We start from the raw sequence: 17,621 nt of genomic DNA, 5'->3' as shown, positions 1-17,621 counted from the left end.
TGTTGAATGCCCCTGTCACATCGTACGAAATTCAAAGAGCAGTTAACGAAGCAAAGATAGGAAAGCCACCAGGGCCAGATGGCCTACCGGCAATATATTATAAAAAATTGAGGACTTACTGTCTGACCCATTAAGAAGTATCTTAAAAGGACTTCCTGGCGTGGTGCGCTCAGCGTCGGGTCAGGGAAAGCGCTCTGCTGCAGTAAGAACACTCCCAATCACGGCTACGGGATAAAAAGGCGGGGAAGCGAGGGCGACGCAAACCCTGAAGAGGTCTGAGAGGAGGTCCCAGACTGAAGAAAACAGATCCAAGCAGCGCATAAAGGGGTTTTCTGCCGTCCCAGCACAAAAAGTGCAGGGAGGTGGAAGAACTTCAGCGCAGAAAAGGTCGCACACCCGACCGTGCGTATTTTTTAAAAAAAACTTGGACTTTTTTTTAAAAAAAATTAAATATTTGAGATGAACTGATAACAACATAGGGTAAAACCACCGGAATCTTAACTGACTTTCAATCCCATCAGGCAAAATGACCAAATTATAGACTATAAACAGAGCATTTTCAAAGTTTAGGAATATATATATTCTTGGTTTGAAATAAAGACATCTAGATCAGAACCAAAAGGAAGAATGACAAATATGGGTTCTAAAAAATACCAAACTACACTGACATCTGGGTCAGGTCTACAAGTGAGAAGACAATCACCAGCTGAAACAGACCCCAATGCTGACATAAAAGACCCTATAATGGGGATGGAAAAGAGCCTAAATGATAAGTTGGACATACTAACTGGCAACATCCAACAAAACTCAAAGCTAATAATAGACCTAACAACACAAATAAGTGACCTCTCACTTAAAAACAAAGAACTGGATAAATCTGTACAAGAACTTAAGAGTAAATCTACCAAACAAGAGGAAATGACGAAGAAATTGCAGATGGAAAATAAGGACATTAAAAAATCACAAGACTCAACGAAGGAAGAAATAAACGACCTAAAGAGAGCCCATGAAGAGCTGCTAGATGATATATCATTGATGGAGATGCGTCAGAAGGAGATGGTCCTTCGCTTCCGAGGCGTCCCACAAACTCATGATGAACAAATTCAAGAGAAACTATCACAGGAGATTGCAAACTGGTTGGGAGTAGAGGTAGAAGAGATGCTATTGGATATTGATAAAATTTTCAGGATCAAATCAGAAAGATCGGACACTTATAAAGGGCCAGGAGATTGCTTAATTTTTTTCAACTCAAGACTTTTAAAGGACAAAATATTACATCAAAAAGGACAAGTGAAGTTAGTAATAGATGATAGGCCTATCAAAATATTTAAGGAAATTCCAAAAAGAATTCTGAAGAAAAGGCAGAATTATAAGACAGTAACAGAAGCACTCAAGAAGAATTCGATTAGATTCCGGTGGGAATTTCCCGAGGGTATCACCTTCACATATAAGGACAGAAGAAAAACTTTTAAATCAGTAGATGAGCTGGGAAAATTCTGGAGGAAGTACAAAAAAGAATTAACTGGAGAGCCAACATTGGAGCGAGAGGAAACAACGCAGACACCACAAGAAGCATAGAGAGACAAGCGCGTATTAAGGGGGGGGGGGGGAGAGTGGAAGAAGCAGATTATCAAAATCCTAAAATTTCTGAGTTTTTTCTCTTTTTTCTCTTTTCTTTTTTTTACTTACCCAACGAAACTACTGTAGATAATAAATAAAAATTAATGAATCTAAAAATTATATCTTGGAATGTTAACGGTCTAAATGATAAGAGGAAGAGAAATAAAATAGAACATGTATTGAGGAAAGAACAATGGGATATTATATGCTTGCAGGAGACCCATGTGACTAGAAACCATAGAAGGGTTTTAGAAAATAAGAGATTGGGTCAAGAATTTATATCCTCAGATGTAAAAATGAAAAGGGGAATTGTGATCTATGTGAACCCTAAACTAGACGCAAAAAAAATCTTCAAGGATGATGAGGGTAGAATACTAGGGGTAAAAATAACAAAAGGTAAACAACATTTAATTATAGTAGGAGTTTATGCACCGAATGGTAACAAAACAGAATTTTTCAGAAAAGTAGAAGCTAATTTACTGGAATTTATAGAAGAGGGAATGATTTTGACGGGAGACCTAAATGGTGTCACATCAATAGAATTGTCACATCAATAGACAGAGAGAGAAAGAAAATCCAAAAAAGGCAGACTCCCAGACACCTTCTTTCAGATGGTAGAAAACTTAAATTTGATTGATACATGGAGATATAAAAACCCAGGAGAAAGACAGTATACACATTTCTCGGAAGTTAAAAAATCAGCCGGCAGAATTGACAGCATATGGGTATCAAATAACTTAACAACTAAAATTAAAAAAGCAGAAATACAGACCAAAATTATTACAGATCACAACCCAGTCACATTAGAATTAAAGGAACACAAGAAAACTAATACAAGATGGAGACTTGATGAAAGATTATTAAATGACGAAAAGATTGTGAAAAAAGCGCAAGAACTATTGAAAGAATTTTTTGAATTAAATAAAGAACAGGATACAGACTTCAGGACAATATGGGATGCAAGTAAAGCTTTCATAAGAGGCTTTTACATACAACAAAGTGCAATAAGGAAAAGAAACAGAGAGCAAAAACTGGAACAAATAAGGAAGGAAATAGGAATAAATGAAAAATTATTAGCAAAACAACCAAAAAATGAATTAATAAACCAAAAACTAAAAATATTACAAACTCAGGCTTCAGCAATATTAAATAGTGAAATTGAGGACAATATTAAATGGATGAAACAAAGGTTGTTCGAATTTGCAAATAAACCCGGAAAGAGGCTAGCCTGGCAACTGAAAAAGAGACAAAAGGAAAAACTGATTGATAAAATAGTGGAAGAGGGGAGAACTTTAGATAACCCTGAGGAAATTAAAAAGTGTTTTACAAAATATTATAACAAGCTATATGAAGCAGGAAATGAGACAGAGGTTGAAATAAGAGAGTATTTATGTGGAAAGGATATACCTAAAATTAAGAAAGAAAAGATTCAAGAGCTAAACTCCCCAATAACCACGACAGAGCTTCATCAAGCGATAATTAAGATGAAACTGGGAAAATCCCCAGGCCCAGATGGTCTTACCGCAATACATTACAAAAAATTAGAGGAACCATTATTATCACCTATGAAGACACTCTTAAATAAAATATTAGAAGACGGGAAGATTCCCAACACCTGGAAACAGGCGCACATAGTAGTAATCCCAAAACAAGGACGAAATAAAGAGTTTATAACCAATTATAGACCAATATCATTACTAAATAATGATTACAAGATCTATGCACAAATATTGGCAACAAGATTAAAGACAGTTTTGCAGGATTGTATAAATAAAGAGCAGGCAGGGTTCTTGCCGGGCAGGAAAATGAGTGACAATATAAGAACAGTGATTGATATGATCAAGTATTTAGACATGAAACCAAGTAAGAAGGTAGCCTTTGTTTTTGTGGACGCGGAAAAGGCGTTTGACAAAGTATCATGGAAATTTCTAAAAATATTATTAGACCAGATGGACATGGGAGACCAAATCACAAGAGGGTTAAAAGCAATTTATGAACAACAAGAAGCAAATATAATAATAAATAATGACACGACTGATTATTTTAAAATACAGAAGGGCACCAGGCAAGGGTGCCCACTTTCACCTTTGTTATTCATTTTGGTTTTGGAAATATTAAATCAAGAAATCAGATTGGATCAAGAAATAAATGGAATATCCCTAGGAGAGAAAATATACAAAATAAGGGCATTTGCAGATGATTTAGTTTTAATGGTGGAAAATCCAAAGAAAAGCATAGCAAAGGCTCTAGAAAAAATGGAAAACTTTGGATGGGTATCAGGTTTTGCCTTGAATAAAGAAAAAACGAAACTAATGGTAAAAAACATGGGAGATCAAGAGAAAAAGGAACTGGTAGAAAAATTTGGATTACAAATTGTAAAAAAAGTGAAATATTCAGGTATACAAATAACAATGAAAAATATAAATTTGTTTGAAGATAATTATAAAAAAATTTGGGAAGTAACAAAAAGAGAAATGGAAACTTGGACAATATTGAAATTAACACTCTGGGGTAGAATTTCGGCTATTAAAATGAATATCTTACCAAAACTTCTGTTCCTTTTTCAAATGATTCCCATAATAGGTAAAGATGATTGTTTTAAAAAATGGAAAATGGACCTAACAAAGTTTATATGGCAAGGCAAAAAGCCACGGATCAAACATAAATTATTAACTGACATAAAAGAGCGGGGAGGTTTTGGACTCCCAGACCTGAAACTATATTACGATGCAGCATGCTTTACTTGGATCAAGGATTGGATCAAATTGGATAACAGTGACATTTTGGATTTGGAGGATGGAACTGTTGGAATCAAGCCTTGTCAGAGGAATGTGCCACTCTTCAGGCACCCGGCTGATTTCCTTGTTGACCTCCCCGTCTGCGACTCCCGGCAGGAAACAGGCGAGGTCTCTAATCGGCGATCCTTCTCAAACGTGAGAAGAACACACCACTCCTTCACTCTCCTCCCTGCTATCCCCCCAGGGAGGGGAAAGAGACAGACAGAAATGTATTTACATGCCTTTATTTCTGTCTTTTGCAGCAGTACAGAGAAACATGTCTGCACTCTCTTAACATCAACAGCAGAGAGAGATTAGACTCCACCCATGTACTTCCAGTACAGGTCAGATGACACACCGAGCTAACATCCGTTGCTCAGTACAGTGAATTGACTGCCCCTTTCTTCCCATGGTAACAGTCACAAACATCAACATCCTGTTTGGCTTTCCAGCCAGCTGCTGAAGCTGCTGCTCGCTGCTGCATTGCTCCTTTTTGGTAACATACTCCCCCAAAAGAATCAATGCGTGCTGCGAGCAAAGCGTGATCCAGAGAAGAAAACAAACAGTTGTTATACATATAACATTCCTCTGTTGTTTCAGTTCCACCCTTGGAACTACCCGCCACTGGTTTCCCCAGTGTACTTCTCTGGTTGTGTGACTTCCAAGGAATGAGTGCATCTGCATTACCTTGGCTAGCAACTCTCTGTTGTGTCTTTGTCTCTGACTTAGACACAGCTTCAACCTGTCCTCGGTTGTTTACAACAGCAACACATGCAACAGCTAAGTTGGCAAACTCTTTTGAATACCTCTTGGGTGGTACACCCTTCGTGACTCTCTCAGACCTACGTATGAGGTGCTGATCTTCTCTGCTCACTGGTTCAGTCTCCGGACTCTTTGGAGAACCAGTACCAATTGTAAACAGTGGTTCGTCCTCCACCTGTGAGGGTCTAGCCATTATGTGAGATTTCCTCTCAATGACTGTGTCAACTGAGCTCTTTGAGCTACTACTGTCATCATCAGTACCACTGTAATCAATAAAATCATCATCATCATCCGAATCATCCCCTGTGGGAAATGTGTGAACAATTACTCTTTCCTGTTCAGGAGCACTCCCTAGAAATTTTGTGAGAATCACCTGACCAGATTCAGACAAAATTACTCTGTAGAGACCCTTTTCATATCCCACAAAAATGCCTCTGGCATTCTTTACCCCACCTGGAGCTTCTGTTCTCACATGAGACCCAAAAACCTTGAAATGGGCAACAGAAGGTTTTCTATGGAACAGTTTCTCAAAAGGAGAACTTCCCAACTCTTTTGAAACCTTTCTCAACCACGTATAAGTATATGACATTAGCGACTCCGCCCAGAACTCATTTGGCAGATGTGAACTAAGTAATTGCGCTCGCATCCCCTTTTGCAATTCTCTGTTCACCCGTACACAGACACCCCTGTTCCACGCTTCCGCTGAAGCAGCAATCTTGTGTCTTATCCCTTTCTTCTGCAGGAACTCCTGAAAATCCTGTAAAAGAAAAATTGGCTTCTCATCTGTGAAAAGACAATCAATGTTAGCATCATGCATATTTTTAACCTTGTCACAAAACTCTCTAAACCTTTCTAAGGCTTCTTGTGGTTTCTCTAACACATAAATCCAGACAAAATTTGAGAAACAATCCACACACACAAGGTAAAATCTTGCATTGCCTCTAGAAGGTGCTAGAGGACCAATCACATCAGCATACACCCGCTGAAATGCCTTATCGACCCTTGTGGTCACCTGCTTGGCGTCCTTCTTGGTCACACCTGCAAGAGAGATCATGTTAGAATCAGAAGAATTACATTTCATGTAATCACTTTGATCAAAAGTCAACAAATACAGTCCATCTTTCTCTCTGGCAGAAAGATACAACTCTCCATCTTTGTAGATCTTGCAGCTCTCAGCATCATAGGACAGTTTTAGTCCGTTCTTAGCGATCTGCGAAACACTCAGCAGATTGAACTTCAACTCTGGAACCAAGTACACATTGTTTATAGTTAAGTTCAGACTCTCAAGATACACAGTCCCAATCCCGGTCGCTTCCAGCTCCTGACCGTTGGCCTGTTGCACAGCGAAGCTTTGCTTCTTAAACGTTGAAAACAGTTCTCTGTGTGGACACATATGGACGGTGGCTCCAGTGTCCAGAACAAAAGAGTTCCCCACTTCTGGTATGGCTTTTAGCGACATCAAAGCCTTTGCAGGCTTCGCCTGAGACTTGGTATGACTTTTGCCTGTCGCGTCAGACTTCGCAGAGCCCCCCTTGGCTCCTCTGTGCTGACGTGGCTTCTTACAGTTCCGCTGAAGATGCCCAGTCTGTCCACAATTGTAACATCGGACAACGCTCAAAGCTACAGCATGCTCTCCAGTAGCTACATCAGTGGGGGAATTAGAACTCCGTTCTTCCCTCCCCCTGTCAGCAACATCCATTGCAGCTTGTACAGGAACAGCAACAGCAACAGTTCCTTCACTCCCCCATCTGGGGTCAAAGCTCTCCTCAGCTTTCGATGAGCTCTTAGGAACTTGACCAGCATCATCTTGGCTCACCCCTTTTGGGGTAGTCATCCATCCAGACCATGATGAATAACTAGGCAGGGGAGATTGATAAGGCAAGCCTCCCCCCTTCTTGGCATCCATTTTGAATCCAAGCCTCATCTCTCACTCTCAAGCAGCTCTTAAGCCTGCTAATATCCAATAGCTGGCTGTTTACACTCTTGGCACCTGGCAGCTCTAACGCTGACTGCTTTGGAAAGTCCCTTCCAAGAGCTCGTGAGATTCTAGCCAAAACATTCCATTGTTTTTCCGCCTCTCTCAGGCCCAGCCTCACAGTCCTCACAGTCCAGCCCCTTTTCAGTAGTTTTCCACTACTAACGGCCGTTGCTTAGCAACAGTGCATTCCTTTCTTTGAACAGGAAACCTTATCAACCACAAGAATTCCTGGAATGCAAGCCTTCTCTCTCGGAGCTGTTTTTTTCCAAACGCAGCTCCCGTGAACCAGAGAATAAATCAATCTGCGTTCACACATTTAGCCCGAAATTCTCATACCTTGGGGCTCCGTCACCTGTCTGTTCAGCTTCTGGCTGCACGCAGACGTTATCTTCTTGCCTTAGGTGCAGAGGATGACAAACGATCCATCAACCTCCTTTTGCAGACTTCCATGGAGCGAAACCATCGGCCCTGCTACCATTTGTTGGAATCAAGCCTTGTCAGAGGAATGTGCCACTCTTCAGGCACCCGGCTGATTTCCTTGTTGACCTCCCCGTCTGCGACTCCCGGCAGGAAACAGGCGAGGTCTCTAATCGGCGATCCTTCTCAAACGTGAGAACACACCACTCCTTCACTCTCCTCCCTGCTATCCCCAGGGAGGGGAAAGAGACAGACAGAAATGTATTTACATGCCTTTATTTCTGTCTTTTGCAGCAGTACAGAGAAACATGTCTGCACTCTCTTAACATCAACAGCAGAGAGAGATTAGACTCCACCCATGTACTTCCAGTACAGGTCAGATGACACACTGAGCTAACATCCGGTGCTCAGTACAGTGAATGGACTGCCCCTGTCTTCCCATGGTAACAGTCACAAACATCAACATCCTGTTTGGCTTTCCAGCCAGCTGCTGAAGCTGCTGCTCGCTGCTGCATTGCTCCTTTTTGGTAACAGGAACAACAGATATGGTTGGCATGCCTATTTAATTTATAACAAAGTGGCAGTCCATAAAGAATTTCTAAGCCACGTAATTAGAAATGCATTATACAAGGTCTGGGTGAGACATAGAAGGTTGTTAGAACCAAAAACCCCATGGTGGGTCTCACCGCTAGAAGTAATATCGGTTAAAAAGAAAAATACTATAGGAAGAATGGCAACTTACCAGCAGCTCCTAAAGGAAGAACAGGGCCAATTAAAACTAAGACCATACGATGAGGTGACCCAATACTGTACCACATGGTTACAATATCACCAAATTGCACAAATATTCAACCAAGATAAAGTAATAGGATTTGAAAAAGAAGAATCAAAATTACAAAAAGTATTATTACAAAACTAAAAAAAATATATATCCAAAATGTATAATTTATTATTAGAATGGGAATTAAAGGATGAAGAAGTAAAAGAAGTTATGATCAAATGGGCATGTGATATAGGATATGTAATTCGGCTGGACCAATGGGAGAAATTATGGAAATATGACATTAAATTCACGGCATGTTATACAATAAGAGAAAATTTTATGAAAATGGTGTACCAATGGTACTTAAGTCCAGTAAAATTGGCTAAAATTCACAAATTAAAATCGAATATCTGTTGGAGATGTAAAAAAGAAATAGGAACAATGTTTCACATGTGGTGGGAATGCCGACCTATTAAACAATTCTGGAATGAAATCTATGAAGAACTCAAAAAGATGTTTAAAATATCTTTTAGTAAAAAACCGGAGGCATTCCTTTTAGGTTTAATTACAAATGATATCCCCGAAAATCAAAGGAAAGTATTCCTTTATGCAACAACAGCTGCCAGGATGCTTATAGCTAAAAACTGGAAAGGCAGAAAAATTCCATCAGTGAAAGATCCGCAAATTAAATTTTGTGAATACATAAATCTGACAAGACTCACAGCTTACATAAGGGGACAATTGGACCAGAAATTATTAAAAGAATGGGGTTGTGCTAAAGAGTATATGAAAAAACATTGTTCTGGAGTTAGTATATTGGTATGTAATGAATGATGCTTTACAGGGTTAAAGAATAAGAAAACCTTCCCCCCGGGACCAGCACAATAGCAACACTAGAAACATTATAAACCTATTAGCGTATTTAGACTTAAGAATAGAAAAGAAGGCAGTCTTAATGGCTATAGATGCAGAAAAAGCTTTCGACAGGGTATCCTGGAAATTTATGAAAGGTCTATTACACCATATGGATTTTGGTGTACAGTATATAAAAGGGACTGAAGCAATATAATCAAAACAAAAAGCTAAAATCATAATGGAAATTTATCACAGGAGTGTGAAATCAGTAAAGGGGTCAGACAAGGTTGCCCACTATCCCCCTTGATTTTCATATTAACATTGGAAGTTTTAGGTAAACAAATTAGGGAAGAAAAAGAAATAAAAGGGATTATGCTGGGAAATAGAAGTTACAAAATGAGGGCATTTGCTGACGATTTAATTATAACTACGGAGCAACCAAAACAGAGTTTAAGAAAGGCGTTGGAAATAATATATGGCTACGGTAAAGTTGCGGGGTTCAAAATGAATTTAAACAAGACAAAACTATTAGTTAAAAATATGTCGCCAGATGAAAAAGCAGAATTAGAACAAATAATATTAAAATTAAAATCTACCCCCAAATCAAGTATTTAGGATTATGGATAACACCAAAGAATATTAACTTATATGAAGATAATTATACCAATTGTTGGAAAGATATCAAAAGACAGTTGGAGACATGGACAAGGTTAAATTTATCATTCCTGGGTCGTATTTCGGTAATTAAAATGATAGTTTTACCGAAGCTACTCTTTCTATTCCAAACGATTCCAATTACAGGAAAGACCAACAGTATCAACAAGTGGCAAAAAGAAATTTCTAAATTTTTGTGGAAGGGTAAAAGACCAAGAGTAAAGCATAAGATATTAATAGATACTGTAGAAAGAGGTGGCTACGGGTTACCGGATTTGAAGCTATATTACGAAGCCTCATGTCTTCTCTGGTTGAAAGATTGGTATTTATTAAAAAATTGGGATATTTTAGATCTAGAAGGTCATGACACCCGTTTTGGGTGGCATGGCTATCTTAATTATGGGAAAATAAAGACGCATAGGAGTTTTTCAAATCATATAATAAGAAATGCTATATATAAGGTATGGGGGAAAATACAAAAGATATTTGGAACAGAAAACCCCAAGATGGAACTCTCCACTAGAAGCAATCGCTGTTAAAAAAAGGAACAACATCAAAGAGAACTGGATAACGTATAACACAATATTAAGGGGGGAGGAGGAGGGTCAACTAATATTGATAGGTTATGAGAAAATAAAAGATCACTTTTCTAGTTGGCTAGATTACTTCCAGGTGAATGAAGTGTTTAGACAGGATAAGCAGATAGGTTTTGAAAAGGAGCCTTCAAGATTTGATAGAGAACTGCTGAATAGTAAAACCAAAATAATCGCAAAAATCTATAGACTTCTTTTAGACTACGAAGTAATGGATGAGGAGGTTAAGGCTTCAATGATAAAGTGGGCCCAAGATGTGGGCCGTCCAATTATGCTAAAAGATGGGGAAAACTGATGGAATGGAAATTTGAAATTTACAGCCAGTTATAATATAAGAGAGAACATGATGAAAATGGCTCGTAGGTGGTACCTCACTCCTTCCAGATGATCAAGAATGTATAAAAATTTGGCGAATGCTTGTTGGAGATGTGGAGGAAATGACGGTGACATGAGCCACATGTTGTGGACATGTGAAAAGATTAAGATTTGGGGTGGGGGGAATATACGATGAATTAAAAAAGATGATGGGGATAACTTTTACGAAAAAAAGGAGGCATTTCTATAAAGTATTTTAGATAAAGAGATCCCAAAAAATCTAAGAGAGGATTATTGTTTTGTGTACATTCCATTGTAAGAATGGAAACAGAGCCAGAGCCACAGCCACAGCTTAAGTCTGAAACAGTCCTTGATAGAGTGCCAGAGCCAGAGCCAGAGCGAGACCCTGAATCAGTGCCATAACCAAGCCCTCATTCAGAACCAGAGCAACAGCCATAGCCACAGCCTGAGTCTGAAACAGCCCTTGATAGAGAGCCAGAATCAGAGAATCAGAATCAGAGTCAGAACCAGGTCTTCGGTAAAGACATGGTCTGGTCTTAGCGCAACTGCTCCTCCCACCCGCGATAACAGAGATTGGGTGTTCCAATACATCCCCCGTAGGGAACCTGCCCCAGCCATTCTGTTGGCTGAGGCCCCCTCCCAGGCAGCCCTGACCCTTTCCCCTTAAAAAGCAAAATACAAATTATACAATAACCTAAAAAAAAATAGTAAAAGAAAAAGAAAGCAAGAAACAATTATGCTAAACTTAAAATAATCCCCGCCCCAACTAAACATTTGTCCCTGTGGAGTTTGGAACAGACAGGGTTAAAACTCCGTGGTGTCCTGTATCTGGGAGGAGCTTGACGAAGAGAAGTGCGTCACAGTCTGTGAGCAGACTTGCTTTCGCTTCTGCCTGAGAGACACAGCTCAGCTCCGAGGCTGCAGGCTGTGTGTGCTTTTGGCACAGAGAAATGCCGGAAAGCTCTGATGGAAAGAGACTGATTTATGGCTTGTAAATAAACGCTACTAGAGATAAGAACCGAACTGTCTCTGGACTTGATTTATCCCTTTTTCTCACACGGACGCAGGACCCGCTGCTACTCTGCTATCCTGCTAGGCCAGCTTCGGAGACACAGAGGCTGCGCAGGGAAGCCTGGCTGGACGCAGGATTTATATTCACACGAACAGGTTATGGAAGTTCCGTGTTTCCTGACAAGTGTGAGAAGGGAGGAAGACTGCCAGCTTTGAGTTGCTGTGATCTCCTGCCAGGAAGGGCAGTGGGAGATGCTGGTGATCGGAGCCAAGAGCCAAGAGAGACGGCTGCTTCGGAGGTCCAGCTTGCTGGCAGAGTTAGTACGCTTTAAGCCCTGGTGGGTGGAAGATGGCTGCTCAGGCACAGCAGGGCCATGAGAGTTTCAATATCCCCCTCGAAAGATTAAATGGGGCCAATTGGGAGGCCTGGTCAAGAAGAGCCAGGGGGTGGTTTGTGGCCACAGGGCTCTGGAGTCCAGTCCAGAAGGAGCCGGCCCCACCCACGCTAGCTACTGCTCTGCTGAAGGAGAGAGAGCAGAGGCAGCTTTGCATGTTGCAAGCATCTCTGGACGCTTTGCTGTTGCCTCATCTGGAGGGCATTAAATTGGCCCAGGCCGCCTGGCAGGCGCTGAGGAGTCTGTGTGAAAGCTCAGCGGGAGCCAGACCAGAAGGGGATGGAAGCCCAGGAGGGGCTGAAGGATGCCCAGAAAGCCCAGTGGGGACTGGCACTATGTTGGGAAGCTGTTGCAATGCTTCAACACGTCTGTGTGATGGACTGTGTACAGGAGAAAGGCTGAGAGCTGAAAAGAGGAAAGCAGTGGCAAGCTGTTCCTCAGGCAACAGTGCACCCAAGAGTGGGGGTGCAGGCCGATCCAAGAGCTCTGAGAAAGCGAAAGTCTCCGAAAGTTGTTTGTGCTTTGCTGCGACCTCCAACAGCGCTGGGAAGCATCCACTTGAAGCCCAGGCTGCCAAGGACACCAGCTGGAGTGGAATGTCAACAAAGCAGTTTCCCAAGGCCGGTTCTCAGCAGCGACGTGGGAAAGCGGCAGGCCAGGAGAAAAACAAAGACAAGGCGTCTTATCACCTCACAGCTGCGACGGCGTCTCTGGGAAAAGGCAAAAGCCTTGGTCGGGGGGAGGCTGTGTCCATGGCAACCGGTGGGGGTGCGAGCAACGCCATGGCAGCTTTGGAAAACAGCCAGAGAGACACTTTATCTCTTATTATCGACTCTGGAGCTTCTCACAGTCTAGTGCCATCTAGAGAGTTCCTGAGGAACTGCAAGACAGTTAAAACTGAACGCTATGTCAAATTAGCAGATGGGTCTCAGAGACCATTGACTGAATCTGGGTTTTTATATTGTTCTTTCTTGGATCATTGGGTGCAGGCTTTTGTGGTCCCAGAGCTTGCACACTCTCTTTTAAGTGTGCCAGCACTAAATGATGATGGGTTCGATGTTCTGTTCTCTAACAATTTGTGCTCCTTTTACAGGGATGGGAAGAAGGTCTACAGTGTTGAGCGAAAAGACAGGCTCTTTCTGGTGCAAATGCCTGTTGAAAATGGGACTGGTGGAAAAATGGGGCTGGTGGAAAATGGGGCTAGTGGAGAGTCCATTGAAGATGCCCATGTGCAGTGTGCAAACGTCCCACCACACAATTATTGTATACACATGTGGCACCGAAATTTTGGGCACGCTGGATGGTCGCTTGTGCGAAAAGCTGCAGAAAACACCATTGGTTGTAGGTTCAAGGCTTGTGACAAATACCTAGATTGTCAAGCCTGTAAGCAGTCGAAGGTCACAACATGCACATATCCCAGGTCAGAGAGGAGAACCAGCAAACACTTTAAACTTGTGCGTGCAGATTTGTCAGGTCCCATGCCAACACCTTCTTTAGCTGGGTCAAAATGGATTCTGGTTCTGATTGACGATTTTTCAAAATTTTCTTGGGTTTTTGCGCTTAAATGTAAGTCAGAAGCAGCTGCGCTGATCAGGGATTGGATCACAGCGATAGAGCTGCAGTTCACTACCAGGGTGATTTCCTTTCAATCTGATCGGGGGGGGGGGGAGTTCACAGGTTCTGCGCTGCAATCGTTTTTCAGGCAGAAGGGCATCAGTCATCGACTGACGACCCCCCACTCTCCGCAACAGAATGGGGTTGCAGAGAGAAAGTTTCTCACACTACAGGAATCTGCAAACGCTATGCTGGCAGACTCGGGTTTACCACAGCGCTTTTGGGCTGAGAGTTATAAGACAGCATGTTTTTTGCAAAACGGGGTGTACAATTCCAGTGTAGGCAACACACCGTATTTCTTGTTGCATCAGAAGAAGCCGAAAGTACACAACTTTCATGTCTTTGGTTCTCAGGCTTGGGTTCTCATTCCAAAGGCCATGCGCAGAAAGGGTGAGCCAAGGTCCAGGAAGATGATCTTTGTAGGCTATGAGCCGGGTTCAAAGGCGTGGCATTTTGCATACCCTACTGGCAACCAGTCTAAGCTGCTTATTAGTGGCAGTGCTGAGTTTTGTGAGCAGAGTGGGTGGAAACGTCTTCATGGGAACCCGGATGTTCTGTTAGACTCAGGTGAGGAAGAGGAGGAGGACGAGGCTGAACCTGTTGCTGAGATGCACGGTCCACAGCCACAGAGTCCAGAGCAGGGATCTCCAAGGGGGAGGCTCCGTATCGCTCCAAAAGGGAGTCCCAGGACCCCTCCACAGGTTTCTGTCAAGTCTGAGCTAAGGAGTGAACCATCCTCGCCAGCAGAACCAGCTGTACGCCCGAAACGGCGCAGCAAGTCAGAGGGGGATGTTTCAGACACAGAGGATAGTAGGGCTGATCCAGGTGAATCAGGCGCAGTTCCAGAATTCACGCTGAGGAGGTCAGCAAGATCAACCAAGGGAAAGCCACCTGAAAGGTATGAAGCCACTAGTGTCTGGGTTGGTGTGGCTAGATGTGAACCTGAATCCTTTGAGGATGTTCAAAAGTTGCCTCAGGAAGAAGCCAGCAAATGGCGTGAGGCGATGCAGAAGGAGATGAACTCAATGGAGTCTCTTGGTGTGTTCTCACTCACTCAGCTGCCGGCTAACCAGAGAGCTGTTAGTTGCAGGTGGGTTTACCGTTTGAAACCCACAGAAGCGGGAGAACCACAGTATAAAGTGAGATTAGTGGCCCGAGGATTCACACAGAAAAAGGGTGTCCACTTCACGGAGGTGTATTCGCCAACGTCACGAGCGGAGACTCTAAGAACGCTTTTGGCGATAGCAGCACAGAGAGGTTGGAAGGTGAACCATTTTGATGTAGATGTCGCCTACCTGAACTCAGATCTCAAGGAGGAGTTGTACATGCTTCCTCCTCCAGGGTTTGAAGTCAGTGAGCCAGGCATCGTGTGGCGGTTGCACAAATCCATCTATGGATTACGCCAATCTGCCAGGAATTGGAATATGTGCCTACATGAAGCCTTAGAAGAGCTAGGTTTTAAGAGATCTCTTGCAGACAGTTGTCTTTACATTAGAGGTTCAGGCGTAAAACAGCAAGTGGTGCAGGTGTTTGTTGATGATATCTTAGTCATGACACAGACAGGTGAACAGGTGGAGAAGTTTGCTAAAGAGCTTGGAAAGCGGTTCAAGCTAAAGCAGCTTGGAGATGTCAAGTCCTATTTAGGCGTGCAGATCACAAAAGCAAGTGATGGAAGCTTCTTGCTTTGCCAGAAAGGTAAGATTGAACAGTTGCTTGAGAAGTTCAGAATGTCTGATTGTGCAGGTGCCAGATCACCCATGGAGACTGGATACGTGAAGGAGTGTCAGCAAGTAGAACGCGTGGTGTTCGAAAATACTGAACTCTTTCAGTCAGCTCTGGGTAGTCTGTTGTATCTGTCACAGTGGAGCAGGCCAGACATTGCATTTGCTGTCAATCTGCTCAGTAGAGAGGCTTCAAGTCCTAGTGTGCAGGTCTGGAACGGTATAAAGCGGGTGCTGCATTACCTGCAAGATACCAAAGATTTTTGTCTTAGGTTGCCAGCCCAAGGAGAAGTCAAACTGACTTGCTTTGTGGACGCAGATTAGGGTAACTCTGAGGACTGCAGATCAGTGTCAGGCCTAGTGGTGAAGTTTGGGGACTCAGTGATTGGGTGGAGGTCCCGGAAGCAAAATCTCATAGCGCTTTTGTCTACTGAAGCTGAGTTCAGTGCGCTATCAGATGCTTGCAGAGAGCTGGAGTTCTATGTGTGTTTGGTCGAGGAAATCTGTGGAGAGAATTGTCTGCCCGTTGTGGTGCATGAAGACAATCAACCGTGCCTTAAATTGGCTGAGACGGGGCAATTAAAGGTGAGGACCAAACATTTGGACATACGTTTTCAAAATGTGTGTCAGAGCGTTCGTGAGGGGCTAGTTGCTCTGAAATACTGTCCCTCAACAAAGAACCTCGCTGATGGTTTCACAAAACCATTAACCTTCCAGAAGCACGAGGAGTTCTGTGAGGGTCTGTGTATGGGGAAAGCATTGTTGGCTATTGTCCCCAGATGCAATACAAGAGGGGGTGTGGAGTTTGGAACAGACAGGGTTAAAACTCCGTGGTGTCTTGTATCTGGGAGGAGCTTGACGCAGAGAAGTGCGTCACAGTCTGTGAGCAGACTTGTTTTCGCTTCTGCCTGAGAGACACAGCTCAGCTCCAAGGCTGCAGGCTGTGTGTGCTTTTGGCACAGAGAAATGCCGGAAAGCTCTGATGGAAAGAGACTGATTTATGGCTTGTAAATAAACGCTACTAGAGATAAGAACCGAACTGTCTCTGGACTTGATTTATCCCTTTTTCTCACACGGACGCAGGACCGCTGCTACTCTGCTATCCTGCTAGGCCAGCTTCGGAGACACAGAGGCTGCGCAGGGAAGCCTGGCTGGATGCAGGATTTATATTCACTGTACTTGATACAGTGCCGGAGCTGGAGAATCAACAGTCTCTGATTCTGCAACAGGGCCTTCATCTTAATAGACCAAGATGCATAATTGTCATTGGTCAGGAGGGGTGGAGAAGGCAAGCCTCCGCCCTTCTTAGCATCCATTTTTGAGTCCTTGCATTAACTCTCAAACACAAGCCTCTAAAATCCAAAAGCTTGTTTGTTTGCACTATTGTGCACCTGGCAGCTCTTAACGCTAGCTGCTTTGGAAAGTCCCTTTCCAAAGGGACTTCATGAGAGCCTAGTCACAACAAACTTTGTTTTTGCCTCTCTGAGGCATAGCCTGACTGTCCAGCCCTCTCGAGTAACTTTCCACTTGACTGGCGGGCGTTGCTTAGCAACAGTGCATTCCTTCCCTTGTACAGGAAACCACAAGAATCTCTGGAATGCAAGCCTCTTCCCACTCGGAGCTGTTTTTCCCAAACGCTGCTCCCCGTGAAGCAGAGAATAACTCAATCTGTGTTCACTCTTTTAAGCCCGAAAATCTCATACCTTGGGCTCCGTGGCTTTGGCTGTCAGCTTCTTCTGGTCAGCTTCTGGCTGCAGAGGATCAGCTTTCTCACCTCAGGCTTCCATGGAGGGATGAAAACAGCAGCTCTGCTACTCTTTTTGCAGACTTCCATGGATCGAGGAAACCAGCAACCGGCATCTGCTACCACTGTTGGAATTCTGCCTGGGTCAGAGGAATGTGCCACAACGTAGGCACCGGCAGATATTCCTTGTCGACCTCCCCGCTGCGCCACTCTGCTGATAAGCAGGCGAGGTCTCGGCGATTCATCTCAGATGTGTGAGAGGAACACACCGTTCTTCCTCTCTCCCCTTTGGTGTCCCCCAGGGAGGGGAAAGATTCAGACAGAAATCTATTTACATCCTTTATTTCTGTCTCTTTACATCAGTACAGAGAAACATGTCTG

The sequence above is a fragment of the Podarcis melisellensis genome, assembly GCF_964234715.1.
Source record: "Podarcis melisellensis genome assembly, chromosome: W".
Lineage (NCBI taxonomy): Eukaryota > Metazoa > Chordata > Lepidosauria > Squamata > Lacertidae > Podarcis > Podarcis melisellensis.
This window is presented reverse-complemented; position numbering follows the sequence as displayed.